Source organism: Suricata suricatta, chromosome 2 (assembly GCF_006229205.1).
Source record: "Suricata suricatta isolate VVHF042 chromosome 2, meerkat_22Aug2017_6uvM2_HiC, whole genome shotgun sequence".
Lineage (NCBI taxonomy): Eukaryota > Metazoa > Chordata > Mammalia > Carnivora > Herpestidae > Suricata > Suricata suricatta.
Genome location: NC_043701.1, coordinates 133983410 through 133997823, shown reverse-complemented (window position 1 = coordinate 133997823; position 14414 = coordinate 133983410). Strand labels below are relative to the sequence as shown.

Below are 14414 nucleotides of genomic sequence, written 5' to 3'. Positions count from 1 at the left end.
CCGGACTGAGTCCCCAGCGGCCCATTAACCCAGTGGTGGTGGCAGCCTCGTCCCAGACACCTTTGATGGCTGCCCTTTGCTCTGTCTGCTTTGAGCGGACAAATGAGGGAAATTGAGTAACCCAGCTTGGCGAGGCAGGAAACTCCTGGCCGCTTTGTTACTCACGATTTTACAGCAACGTTTGGGGGGTGGGGGAGGGGCGCCCGGGGAGGGGACTTCTGGGAGAATTTCTGGCGTTAAGGAGATTGGGAACTCAGGCAGTGTGAGTGAGCCTGTGAGCACGTTCCAGGCTGCTCTTACTGGTCTCTACCTCCCAGGGCGGGCGCAGTGCCTGACACCTCTCCGCAGAATCTTGTTAAAATGCATTAACTTACCCTCCTCCTGCTTTGAGTCAACGGGGCCGGCAGGTGAAAGGAGATGGGTTTAGGGCTCGAGCTGACAGTTGGGGCCGTAGGTTTTGCCTTTAGCATAGGTTTGTAGTTTCACTTGGGTAAATCCCTTGACCTCTCTGGGCACGGTTGAGGGGAATCAGTAATAAGGTAACTTGCCTGGCCCTAGGGCTCAGGACAAGCTTTGAACCCCTAGCAAGCAGGAGAAAGATCCTTCCATTTAAAGCCGAGATTTCGTCTTGAGCACTTTTCCTGCTGGAGGCACAGGATTCTGTATCTACACTGAGTGGCAGGAGTGAGTGGCTCTGTTGCCTATTCAATCAAGTCCAAATTTCTTGGCTCGCACTTCATGCTCTCTCACGTTGAGCCTATGGTACCAACTACACCCCAGCACTGTATCTTTAGGAGGAATCTCAAACTCCCCAGCCCCAAAGCAGACACATTAAAGTTCATACTTCTATGCCCTTGCTCCTGCTGTCGTCCACCCTCCCTGCCCCCCAAGGTGGTTCTTTCCTACACTTCTCAATGATTGGCTCCTTCTCAAGCAATCTCCAGTTAAATGTTCCCACCCTAGAGAGTTCTTTCCCTAGTACGCAATCTAGAGCAGGGGCCTTGTTATTCCCTGAGTTTTCTGTCCCATCCCTCCTCAGCTCTTACTGTCCCTTGGGATGAGAAGTTGATCTCTCCACTGGGCTGAAGGGTAGCCTACCTCCACCTGCCAGGTGAAAATCACTGCAGGTGGCCTTGGGCCGTCAGCAGAGCTGAATTGTGACAGGAAGCCTGGCCTCGGTGCAAGCAGGGCTCAGCTGGCGCACTTCCGCTGGCTCACTTCCACATCCGGGACCCTCAGTCCCTGTGTGGGAGGCACCCAGGGCAGCTTCTCACTGCCCTCCGGGTGCCCAGAGTCAAGGAGGGTCAGACACAACTTGGCGTGAACCGGAGGCCTCCTGTCCACCTCCCCAGTTCTCTGCTTTCTGTCGCACAGTGGCTCCCATGAGGTCTAGAGCAATACAATTTGGACCAGCCAGGCCAGGGGAGAGGAAGGAAGAGCGGCAAAGGGCTCGGGGTCAGATGTCTGAGCTTCTATTCCCACGGGGGCATCTCATTATGCTTGTCAGGAAACAGAAAAGAGTACAGCCCTTTGCCTTCATTTTAAGTTTCCCATCTCACCTGGTCTCTCTTCCCCTGCCTGTCTCAAACCCGGCTCTCCAACTGGAAAATCATGGGTTAGTGCAGGGATATACCGTCCACCTGGAGTCACTCGGTGTCCAGTAGTTTCAGCTCCACACCTACCAGCCGGCTGTCCCTGGGCAATTGGCTTTGCCCCTCTGTCCCTCAGTTTCCCTAGCAGACTAGTTAATGCATGGCAAGTGTTTGGCAGTAGGCCCCCCCCCATACGTGTAAGTGTATCTGTGATCTGTATGAATGAGCTACTATCCGTGTGGCTAGGAGAGTAACTGTACCTACTTCACTGAGCAACTGTGAGCATTAAATTAGATACGGCATGTCAGTGCTTGGCTGTGTTAAGTATTTACTTGTCTTATTAAAGATAATGAGATGCGGGTATAGATCTTGGTCCCCGAGACGCGGGGCATTAGCATGGCAGTTGCCGGTGGTTTCCTGGGAATAGAATGTAGGGCTTTCAGTGGCCCAGGCAGCCATGCTGGTTTGGTGGTGTTACTGAGCTGGCTGGTTAGTCAACTGCCTGCTCCCTCAAAGCCATTTAAACCAGCTCCATCTGGCCTGGCTTTCCCAACATGCCATCCTGGCAGCTGTCACAGACCCAGAGCACTGGGCAAAGTGTCAGGCCTGCTGCAAAATACACTGGAACTTTATCTGACCCCTGGCTCCCGTCCCAACCAGAAATACATTGGCTGGAACTTGCTCCAGCTTGGAGGCTGGAGGAGGAAGGCAGCGGGGATCACAGACCCGATATTCCAACCCCCACCCCCCATCCTTGTTGGCCCTCTACATTTGCACATTTCTACTCATTAATGCTGTTCCTGACGATGAAACCGTTTTTAAAACCTAAGGTTTAAACCTAAGCTCTGGATTTGCTGAGAAGAGAGAGAAAGGGGACCATTTCCCTAAACTCAGGGAAGTTTACTGCAGAACTTTCCTCTTTTTCTTGCCTCAGTGTTGATTTGCAGCAGTTTTTTTGGAGGCCAGGACAATCCTCTGTGCCACCATCTGGAACGCCCCAGAAAGGGCCCATGACAATGGCAGCGGTGGCAACCACGCCAGACTGGAACCCTGCCAGCCTTGGAGGGGGCGGAGCTCATTCCCAGGATCTCCCTAGAGGCCCGTTCCCTGAAGCTACTCTGCACAGGGAGGTCCAGGCAAGTCTGCACAGGGAGGTCCCAGCCAGACAGGTCTCCCCTAAATATAGAGAACTAGGGGTGGGGGGGTAATGGGTGAAATAGGTGAAGGGCATTAAGAGTCCACTTGACATGATGAGCACTGAGTAATGTATAGAATTTCTGAATCACTATATTGTACACCTGAAATTCACATAACATGTTATATGTTAATATACCGGAATTTTTTTAATGAAATAAAATTACTTTAAAAAGTGAGAACAGGGACACCTGGGTGGCTCAGTCGGTTAAGCGACCAACTTCGGCTCAGGTCATGATCTCACCACTCATGGGTTTGAGCCCCATGTCTGGCTCTGTGCTGACAGCTCAGAGCCTGGACCTGCTTTGGATTCTGTGTCTCCCTCTCTCTCTCTCCCTACCCATCCCCTGCTCATGCTGTCTCTCAAAAAAAAAAATAAAGTAAACATTAAAAAAATAAATAAGTAGATAGATAGACAGATAAAATAGAATGGAAACTTTAAAAAAAAAAGAGAACAGCTATCCCTAAGAAATTCATGTTGAAGTAAAGTATTTGGAGGTGAAACATCATAATGCCAGCAACTTCTTTTCAAATGGTTCACCCAAAAAATCTTGTTATAGATAAAGCAAATATGTCAAAAAGTTAATAATAGTTGAATCTAGAGGCACTTAGGTGGTCCAGTCAGTTGAGCACACGACTCTCGGTCTCAGGGATGTAAGTTTGAGCCCCACACTAGGTGTAGAAATTGCTTAAAAGTAAAATCTATAAAAAAACAAAACAAAACAAAAAGTTAACAGTAGTTGAATCTAGCCAGAGGGTATAGGTGTTTATTGTGCCATTCTTGCAACTTTTCTATATGTTTGACAGTAAAACATTAAACACAGTAAAAACTAAGTAACACATTAAGAGAAACATAAATAAAATAAGCTTATTCACATGCAAAACAAGACAATTCTGAATTCATCTTGCACTAGCTGAATTTTCCTCTTCTCTGAGGAGAGAAATAGTAGCAACAAAATGGTATCCAGGATTACGGAGCTGAGCCAACCAAACAACCATTTTTTTTTTAAACGTTTATTTACTTTTGAGAGAGAGAAACAGAGTGCAGGCAAGAGAGGAGCAGAGAGAGAGGAAGACACAGAATCCGAAGCAGACTCCAGGCTCTGAGCTGTCAGCACAGAGCCAGACACAGGGTTCGAACCCATGAACGGTGAGATCATGACTTGAGCTGAAGTCGGACACAACCAACGGAGCCACCCAGCACCCCATAGAACCAACAATTTTTAAAGAGTTTAAGAAGTACTTGTTTGGAAACAGTACCGATCATTAAAAATCCTTTTAGTTCATGGCCAGAAGAGGACTCATTTTGAAATCTGGGAGATTCCAACCCTTTTAGCTGCTCCGCGTCAGATTTCACACTAGTCAAGAAGTACATTTTGGGTGCGCCTGGGTGGCTCAGTCAGTTGAGCATCCGATTTTTGATTTTGACTCAGGTTGTGATCTCACAGTCATGGAATCGAGCTGTATGATCGGCTCCACACTGAGCATGGAGCCTGCTTAGGATTGTCTCCTTCCCTCTCCCTCTCCTCTGCCCTTTTCCCACTTGTGTGCTCATGCATGCTCTCTCTCTCTCTCTTTCTCTCAAATATAAAAATAAATAAATAGTCAAAAAAGGGAAACACATTTTGAAGACCTGACCTACTATGAGCAAAGCCCTGAAACTTCACAAAAGGTGTTTTTCCCTTCTATAATCTGATATTGAGTTCAAAGTAGCCTAAAATTTTTTTAAGTTTATTTATTTTATTTTATTTTATTTTATTTTGGGAGAGAGAGAGAGGAGAGAGCATATGTGAAGGAAGGGCAGAGAGAGAGGGGAACAGAGGATCTGAAGCAGGCCCCATGCTGACAGTAGAGAGCCCAATGAGATCATGACCTGAGTTGAAGCCAGATGCTTACCCCACTGAGTCACCCAGATACCCCTAACCTTAGTTTTTTAAATTGTGGTTGTTAAGTTGAACTGTGTCACCTGAAATTCATATGTTGATGTCTTAATCCTCATTGTGACCTTATTTGGGAACAGGGTCATTGTAGATGTCATTCGTTAAGGTGAGGTCAATAGAGTGGATCCTAATCTAATCTGATGGTGACCTTATAAAAAGGGGAAATTTGGACACACAGGAAGAACACCACGTGAAGATAAAGGGGATTGAGGCGATGGTTCTACCAGCCAAGGGACACCAGAGACGACTAGCAAACCACCAGAATCAAGGAGAGAGGCCTGGAACAGACTCCCCCTCACAGCCCTCTGCAGGGACCGACCCTACTGATACTTTGACTTTGGACTTCCTGCCTTCAGAGCTGCGAGATGATAAATTTCAGTCGTTTAGGCCACCCAGTGTGTGGGAATCTGTTCCGGCAACCCTAGCAGACTAAGTACACGTGCCATACAATGTACGACTTTAACCATTTTTTAAAATGTCTATTTATTTTTGAGAGAGACACACAGAGTGTGAGTGGGGGAGCAGAGAGAGTGGAAGACACAGAATCCGAAGCAGGCTCCAGGCTCCAGGCTCCGAGCTAGCTGTCAGCACAGAGCCTGACGCGGGGCTCAAACTCACGAGCTTGGAGATCATGCCCTGAGCCAAAGCCGGACGCTCAACTGACTGACCCACCCAGGTGCCCCAAGGCGCCCCTACTTTAACTATTTTAAAATGTTAAAATAAAATGTACAGTTCTATGGTATTAAGTTGTTCACATTGACGCAGCCCCATTTTTTTTTTTTTTAGCTAGGGCAAATCCCAAGACTATGGGAAGGTTGGAGACTTCTGCTTCTGCTCAGTTGAGTGACTTGTTTGAGTGTGTGTGTGCAATGAAGAGACCGGGCAGACAACTTCATGTTCTGATGCTGTCATTGCCCATGCATGGAGAAATTATAGTAGTAAAATAGTTCACCATTTATTGAGCAATTATTATGTTGCAGGACCAAGCTAAGGGCTTTACAGGGGCTACCTCTTTTAATAATCACAATAACTTTCTCAGGGAAGTACCATTTGTCCCATTTTACAGATGGGGAAGTTGAGACTCAAAGAGATTAAGTGCTAAATTTTGGCAGCCCTGGAATTTGAATGCAGCTCTTAACCACTGTGCATACTGCCTTTAGATCTTTTGCCACATTGGCCTAGGAGAAAATAAAAAGCATAAGGTATTGATGAGGTTAAAACACAGTTTGTGTTTGTACCAAGTCAGCCAACTGCCCTGGAGCCCCCAGCACGCACGTGGTCGCATCACCAGCCCGGTTCTCTCATATGTCCCCACCACAATCATGGAGGGACTTTGAAAAGTCTAAGAATTCTAAATTCAAACTTGACTTTCCAGGTCATTCTGACTGCATACTCATGGAGGCAGGAAAATCCAACATTCTATTTGACAGCTTGCTCACTTGATTTATAAATGTTGGATATTTAGCCATGGGGCATATAGGTTTCCATCTGTGCTCTTGCCCTGTGCCCACTGACCGTGGTTCTCCTAGGCCTCCCAGGGGTGGTCGGAGCTGGCAAGTCCCGCGGAGTGATCGAGAGAGCCACAGCTCCGAGCAGCGGCCAGGCCAGAAGCTGCCCTCTGGCACATAATTTCATCAGGGTCAGGCAGTGAGTTGGTACGCTGTGGGGAGAAGCCCAGATCTCCCACGTGGTCCGATGTGACGCTCGATCCGCAACAGAACCTGAGTCTCCCACCTGCTCAGCCCAGATTTTCCTCAGTCCTCAAATCACATTTCTTTTCTTGTCCCTTCTGCACACACCTCTCTGTTTCCTGGAATAGAAAAGGCTAGAATGAGTGTGCTGACCAAGGAGAAGGAAAGACAGGATGGAAGGGACAAGACAGAAAGGGTCCTAGAGGAGGAAGAGAGGAGCATGGGGCAAGAGATGGAGTCCCTCGGTTACTCTAGGCAGAAGCAGCCAGAGACGGGTACGCGGAGGGGGTGGGGGGTCAGCATGCAGAGTGGTGGTGCTGGGAAGTGGTGGTGCCCTAGGGAGGCCGCGGTGGGTAGGGCCAGGGTGGGGGGCGGCTCTAGCTGAAGCAGAGGGGGGCCAGCGTGGCCTCTGAACTGGGGACCCAGACTCTAGCTTGAAGGATGGACCGAGAGAAGATGCAGGATGGTGGAAAGTGGCTCAATATGTCCCCATTTGGCTGCTGCCCTGTCCAGATCCCTTTCTTCCACCATGCCCTGCAGCCGTGGCCGGGATGGATGGGAACCTGTCCCCCGAGCCCCTCACAGCAGGTCTGTGGGCTTGGCCAGGCAATCATTAGACCCTCTTCACCAGCAAGGGCATGAGAAGTGGACAGGTGGCGTGCCTGGCTCAGGGTCACAGCCAGGAAGCCGTGAATGTGAGGTGAGGCCGCCAGCCAGGCGTGGGAAAGGAAAACCACTGGCCAGATTCCAGAGAGGATGCAACACTTGTCACCGCAGCCGCCGCTGGAGCTCCTGCCGATGGCGCGCTCAACTGCACGCCTGAGCCCCAGAGCCTACGAAAGAGCTTATAACGCAATTATCCCCAACCTGCAGATGAGGCATCTGATGCCCAGAGAGACTAAATATACGGCCCAAAGTCACACACACACTGACAGGCGAGAGTGTGTGCTGGCCTGCGTGCAAGTGTGAGCCTCCACCGTGAGTCCACAAGAGAAATCCCCCCAGAGACCGCACGCGAGACCGAGGGCCCGAGTCCAAGCAGCAGGGAACAGCTGCGCTGGCAGGAGGGGGCGAGAAGCGCGTGTGAGCACAGCTTTGACAGCGGCAAACAGCGCGTGGGAGTGTGTTGACAGCAGGGTGTGGGATGGCAGCGCCATCGCCGTGTGTGTTTCTGCTGGCAGCAGAATGTTCTGGTCTGTGTTGATAAACAATAGTTTGGGCAGGCGCGAGGCTGAGGCAGGGACGGGAGAGAAGCACTAGGGGCAGGTGAATGAAGGCGGAGGGAAGGGCGAGCCCAGGGTCGATGGTGGCCCAAGCCTGCGGCTCCCTCCCAGGACGACGGGCAGCAGGGTGCCAGCTGTTGTTTTCCCAGCTGACCTCACTGGGTGCGCATGTCTGGGTGTGGATCCCTCTGCAAACCACCTGATGCCCATAAACATGCAAAACAAGAGCAGGGACACTCTGTGAGGAAAAGAGTGTTCTTCCTGAGCTGCTGGCTGCGCGGATGGAGGTTTAATCAGCAGCCAAGGCCAGTACAAACACATCGGGATTCCCGTGACCAGGCAGATTCCTCAAAAGTCGGCTTCTTGGAAGAGGCGGTACCCCTGAGACCATCCCGGCTCATGGGACTGTCACCGGAGCCCCTGAATCTCACCCTCGCCTCCTGGCAGGCACAGGTGCAAGCCTGCAAGGGCATCTCAACCTCAAAGTCACCACATGAGCCTCTTCCTGGGGCTTGGGTCCCACCCCATCTCTCTCCCCGACAGGCCCTCCCCTCAGAACGCCCCTCCACCTGCTTGCTCTCCACTAACTGAGCTCTACCCTACCCCCCAAGACCCTATGTGTGCCTCACTTCCTCCTGGAAGCCTTCCAAGCCAGTTCCAAGCTTAGAACTGCTGCCTCCAGAACTCCAACTGCTCTTGTTGCCAGGGCCCCTCACACAGGCCTCCCCTGTGTGCACAGAACATATGTGCTGAGCCAGGCACTGAATTGCACAGTTGGGGGGAGGTTATGAAGACCCCTGAAGGCTCAGTAGCTATCCTCAGGATCTTATAGCTCAGCCGGGCTGCACAGAGGGCAAATACACAAATGGGCGTGTGCTAGAGGCTGAGTGAGGGCACATGCTAACTGTGGTTGGAGATCAGCAAGGGGAGCCATCACCCCTGGTTTGGAGACGAGGGGACGATAAACACACAGGAGCAGGGGGTGGCCCTGCCCAGTTGGTTTCAGCTCCCCCAGTTCAGGGATCTTTTGAAACCAGTACATAGTATCTGATAAATCAATGCCCGTGGTTTCTTGATTGAAAGTCCCCCAAGCACCCTCTGAAATCCTTGTTTGGGACCTGGAGGCTCGCCTGCTCTTCTGTCCGCCAAGCCTGCCACTGGCCGGGGCTGGTCACCAAGTGCCTGACTTGCTGCTGGGTCCTGGCCCTTCTTGTCCACCAGGGTTCACAGCTCTTGCTCACCCCAAAGGTCAGGGCCGGGGGAAACACCTTGGACAGAGACTCCTGCAGGGATAATCACAGACACATTCCCCCTGAGTCCGCTCGCCTTCTTTGGCTCAGACCGACCTCTTGCAGAAGTTCAGCAAAACTATCCCCCTTGCTTCTCCTCACAAGGCCCTGCCAGGAGACAGACCCACCTTCCTTCATACAGTCAAGTGGAATTCCTGGCTGTCACTGTGTTTTATTATTATTTTAGAGCAAGGGCGTGCACAAGCAAGCGGGAGGAGCAGAGAGAGAGAGAATCTCAAGCAGCCTCCATGCTCAATGTGGAGCCCGACTCCGGGGCTCTATCCTGCGTCCCTGGGATCACAACCCATCGACGGTCATATTTCACAGGAACAACCTTGCCACCCCACAGAATGTTGGCTGCCTCTGTGTTTCCATGTGAGCAATGTCAGAAGATCCCTAATCCCAAAACAGCCCCCCGTCAGCCCGCTAAGGTGTCTGAAGTTGCACTATTAACTGTATCCTCAGGAGGCCTTATAAAAATATGATTCATGGTTGAATCACTATATGGTAGACCTGCAACTAATACAACGCTGTACGTTTACTATATTGGAGTTAAAATAAAACAGGGGTGCCTGGGTGGCTCAGTTGGCTAAGCGTCTGACTTCAGCTCATGTCATAATCTCACGGTTTGAGTTCGAGCCCTGCATCAGGCTCTGTGCTAACAGCTCAGAGCCTGTTTCAGATCTTGTGTCTCCCCCTCTCTCTGCCCCTCCCCTGTCTCTCTCTCAAAAATAAACAAACATTAAAAAATAAAATAAAATAAATGATTTGTGTGCACTTAAAAATGCTTAACATGATAAATTTTAGGTGTATTTTACCATGAAAACAAAAATTTTGGAAGGACGTGCTCCAAAATGTCAATAGCATTGTATTTCTAGATGATAGAAACTTGGGTAATCTTGCTTTAATTTTTATACTTTTCTATATTATTTGATTTTTCTCAAGTGATTGGGCATATATTATCTGTATAATCAGAGAGGAAGATAATATTCTTTCTGCTTTGAGAAAGAAACACCTTGACTTTCAATTTTTTTTAATGTTTATTTTTGTGGGAGAGACAGAGCATGATCAGGGGAGGGCCCGGGAGACAGAGAGAGACACAGAATCTGAAGCAGTCTCCAGGCTCCAACTGTCAGCACAGAGCCCAACTTGGGGCTCAAACTCACGAACTATGAGATCAGGACCTGGGCCGAAGTCAGTGGCTTAACCGACTGAGCCACCCAAGGGTCCCTAGAAACTTGACTTTCAAAAAAAAAAAATTTTGGCTCCTAGAGAAGCAACGTGTGTATGTGTGTGTGTGTGTGTGTGTGTGTGTGTGTGTGTGTGTGTGTCAGTGTCTAACTTCCTAGCTCAGGGAATTTTGAAAAGAATCCCCAGCGAAGAGTGAAGAAAGGCAGGTTTCCTGGCCCAGGTGGCCTAGTGGCCCCAGTGATTCCAAGGGCAGCCAGGTCTTCAAATCCCAGCCTAGGAGACCCTGGAGTGGAGCTCCCCACAGACGGGAAGGATATGGGGACTCCCGCCCCCCAACAGGCTGTTGCCGATCCCTGCCTCTCAGAAGTGGGGCCACGACAACGGTTTTCCTCGTTCCTTTCCACTGGGGCCTTCCCTGTGCCTTTCCTGGTTTCACAGATGCTTTGGGGAAATGGCAAGGAGAGCACCCTCGTGGCAGGGCTCGCCCAATCTTTGAGGCTGGAGGAGGCCTCGAGAGGTCATTTAGTCCACTCTCCTGTCTCCAGGCAGCAGTGGAATTACCCCAGCTGGGCAAGCCCTTATCTTGTTTTGAGGACTTCGGAAGCTGGGCATTCCACACCCTTCCTTGGTCAGCCATTCTCATGTCTAAACATTTCTCGCCAGGAAGTCCCTCCTCATGTCAAATCTAAACTTTCTATGCTAAGAGTTTCCATCCTGTGGCTCTTGTGGTGGAGACCGGGAAATGTCCCTTTCTTCCCTGCCTTCATCCTAGGTCAGAAGCCACTGGGGCCTTAAATCAGGATGAAAGTCCTAAGTCACTGTGAACTGCGGGCAGTCACTACTCCTCGTTGAGCTTCAGTTTCCTCAGCTGTAAAATGAGGCTGATGACATCCATGGTGCAGGAACTGAGAGGGTCAAGTGAGATACAAGTGTGTGGACGATGCATAAAACTTACCAGCAGCGTGAGGCTGTAATTATCATTAACAAATGTAATGTAATTATCATTAATAACCACCCATCCTGGCTGAACCATTGTATAAAAATGGTTTCCAGGGGCACCTGGGTGGTTCAGTCTGTTAAGTGTCCGACTTCGGCTCAGGCCATGATCTCACAGTTCACGGGTTCGAGCCCCACATCTGTCTCTGTGCTGAACTCTTGCTCAGAGCCTGGAGCCTGCTTCGGATTCTATGTCTCCTTCTCTCTCTGCCCCTCCCCTGCTCACGCTCTGTCTCACTCGGTCTCTCAAAAATAAATAAATGTAAAAAAAAAATGGTTTCCAAAAGCATGGTACACAAGGTAATTTTAGGTGATATAAGGGCAAGTATTTTAAATTAAAATTTAATGTGTGTTAGAAAAAAATAAAACTAGTACACCAAGTCCAGGATTTTATATGTATTTTTTATCCCTCCTTCCCCATTTTATTTATTTTTTAGAGGGGAGAGGAGCACAGAGAGAGAGAATTCCAAGCAGGCTCCGCACTATCAGCACAGAGCCCAACATGGGGCTTGATCCCATGAACCCGTGAGATTATGACCTGAGCCGATACCAAGAGCCAGGTGCTTAACCAACTGACCCACCCAGGAGCCCCTCCCTCCCCTTTTTATAAGTATTATTGCTTAGAGAAGAGGCATGCTAAGATGACAACAACAAAACTTTGCCATTGTTTTACTGAAAAGATAGTGAGTAAGCGATACTCCAGGTAGCATAAGGCTGAAATTGTGAAGGTGGCTGAGAAATGGCGGCTAAGAGGCACCGGCGACGGGGAACAAAGTGGGCTGGTCCCACCAGAGTGCCGTCCCAGACAGGAGGAGACAACCGCTCCCACATGCAGCCCTCTCTGGGTTCTGGAATAGTGTCCCCCAGAGCCACCAGGCTGTTACCAGCTCCAGCAAGGCTGGTGGGCAGGCAGGACTGGGATTTCATGTCCATCTTGTAGCGCCAGGGCCCCCTTTCATCCAGCTCTCCCCTGCCAGGGGGAATTAGACAACCTTACTCTTCTTTTTGTTAATATTTATTTATTTTTGAGAGAGAGAATAGAGTGTGAGCTGGGGAGGGACAGAGAGAGAGGGAGACAGAATCTGAAGGAGACTCCAGGTTCTGAGCTGTCAGCACAGAGCCCAAGGTGGGGCTTGAACCCACAAGCCTAGAGATCACGACATGAGCTGAAGTCAGATGCTCGACTAGGCGCCCCTGGACAACCCTACTCTTGACTCCCTCCTGCAACATCGCCCAGCTGTGGTTTGTTAGCTTGTGCTGTGGAACTCACAGCCTCCCAAACAGACCCCATCGTGCACTTGCAATGTGGGACTGGGCAAAGAGACCTGGTAGAAAAGGTCATCTGAGACCCTCTGCATGCCAGGTCCCTTGCTGGGCAGCAGGACACAGAGTGAGGGAATCCGGCTCTCTGCTCTCCAGGCGCTCCCAGCGAGCTAGGGATATCCGCCCCTTGTGGCCATCCAGCTACGATAGAGCAGTGTCTTCTCCAGTGAGGGACATTGTTCCCTCTGCCTGAGGGTCCTGGGCCTCCTGGGACTAAGCATCTTATCATTACCTCCCTGTGCTCCAGGAAGAGGCTCCAGGCCCCTCATTTACCTTCTACGCCCAAACCCAGCAGTGAGCATTGTAATGCCTCTTCCTGAGCTGGAGTTTCTCAAACCTGGTGTCTGTACACAAGTTCTCTGGAATCGGAGACGTCTCTGCAAGACTTTAAGATGCCTATGTTTTCGTGTTGGAATAATCTTTAAAAAATCAATATAAACATATTCTACATCATCTGGATGCTTGGCTTACAGCCGATTATGCAGTCACAGAACGTTAGTGTCTATACTTGCACTGATGATTATGGAAAGCAGTTAACTTGATTTTTGTGGGGTCTTTTTAATGTTTTATTTTATTTTTGAGAGAGACAGAGAGAGACAGAGCACGAGCAGGGGAGGGGCAGAGAGAGAAGGAGACACAGACGCTGAAGCAGGCTCCAGGCTCTAAGTCGTCAGCACAGAGCCTGACGCGGGACTTGAACTGACCAACTGTAGATCATGACCTGAGCCAAAGTTGGCCGCTTAATTGACTGAGCCACTCAGGCGCCCCAACTTTTGTGGTTTTCTAAAAAATTTTTAAGTAGATGCTACATGTGGAAAAATACACAAACCTTGAGTCTATGGCTAGATGAATTTTCACAAAGAGAACACAGCTGTGAAACCAACACAGGAAGCAGAATATTATTACTGCCTCCCCAGAGACCCTCTCGAGGCCTTCCACACCCCTCAGTAACAGCCATCATCCTGACTTCTCAATATCAAAGTTCGGTTTTTCGCAGTTTTGAACTTGACTCCTTGCTCCCCTGCTTCTTTCTCTCAACATAACGCACATGAGATTCACCCATAGCCGTAATTGATAACGGTTAGCTTCTAATCCAGTGCTTCTCAAAGCAGGATCCTCAGAAGTAGTTCTTAGGGTTCCATTAATCTACCTGCTGGGGAACAGAAATGCAGGTGCCTGATGGTTCAGAAAGGGATTGAAATCATCCCACTGCAGGACACTCAGTCCTATCCTGGGCATTCTCTCTATAGCATAGGTCTTGCCTCAGTCCCACTCCAGACCCCCAGACCGGAGTGTCCCAGACTGTGCTCAGCCAAGACTCTGGGTCTTTGCAAATGCTGTTCCCTTTGCCTGGGAATTTCTCCCTTGTTTGTGTGCCTACCCAAGGCTTATGTGCTTTGTGTCACCTGAAAGACTGCCTCCTCCGGGAGGTCTCCTCAGGCTCCCCTAGGCACTTTTTCATGTGCTTTACCCATGTTACCCCTGCGGCACTTATCATACTGTGTGGTCATGGGAGGTCTGTCTCCCCGCCGGACCGTGGGCTTTGAGACCGGGAGTCTAGGGCAACTCTGGACTCACTCCCAGAGTGACTGAGGACGGAGTGTTGCTGGCGGGGACCCAGGGCCATTGGAGGCAGGAGCAGGGTTCTCTGTCCTGGCTCACCTACCTCATTAAACATGGGGTTCGATTGACTGACACCCTGCATCATCAGCTAAGGTGGACAGCATAAGAACCATGAGTCCTTGGCCAAACCACCGCACTAGGGAATCAAAGGCCTAGAGAGCCCTGCTTGGGCCAATGCCAGGCCTTACAGCCTAAGGGTGAGATAATTTACCAGACAGGCATCAGTTTCCTCATCTGTGAAATGGGAACAATGAACCTGGTCACCTTCCTCTTTCCTGGGAAGAGTATGAAGTTAATGAATACCCAACACCGGATGTGACTATACCTAAGATCTAGTACAAGCTGCCTGGAG

At 49.9% G+C, this 14414-nt stretch overlaps 2 long non-coding RNA genes across 2 annotated transcripts in view; both read right to left on the bottom strand.

Annotated features, from left to right (window-relative positions):
- The window catches only part of LOC115285525, a 10723-nt gene extending 9529 nt beyond the window's left edge, over positions 1 to 1194 (bottom strand). Inside the window, exon 1 of the long non-coding RNA XR_003905565.1 lies at positions 375 to 1194. This is a non-coding gene — a long non-coding RNA (uncharacterized LOC115285525). The remainder of the gene's footprint in view (positions 1 to 374) is intronic.
- A 4288-nt stretch (positions 1195 to 5482) lies between these two features.
- Positions 5483 to 7827, bottom strand: LOC115285523. Its single transcript, XR_003905562.1, has 2 exons — positions 7795 to 7827; positions 5483 to 6536 (listed from the first exon to the last, which is right to left on the bottom strand). It is a non-coding gene; the product is annotated as an uncharacterized LOC115285523 (long non-coding RNA).
- Positions 7828 to 14414: the final 6587 nt, after the last annotated feature.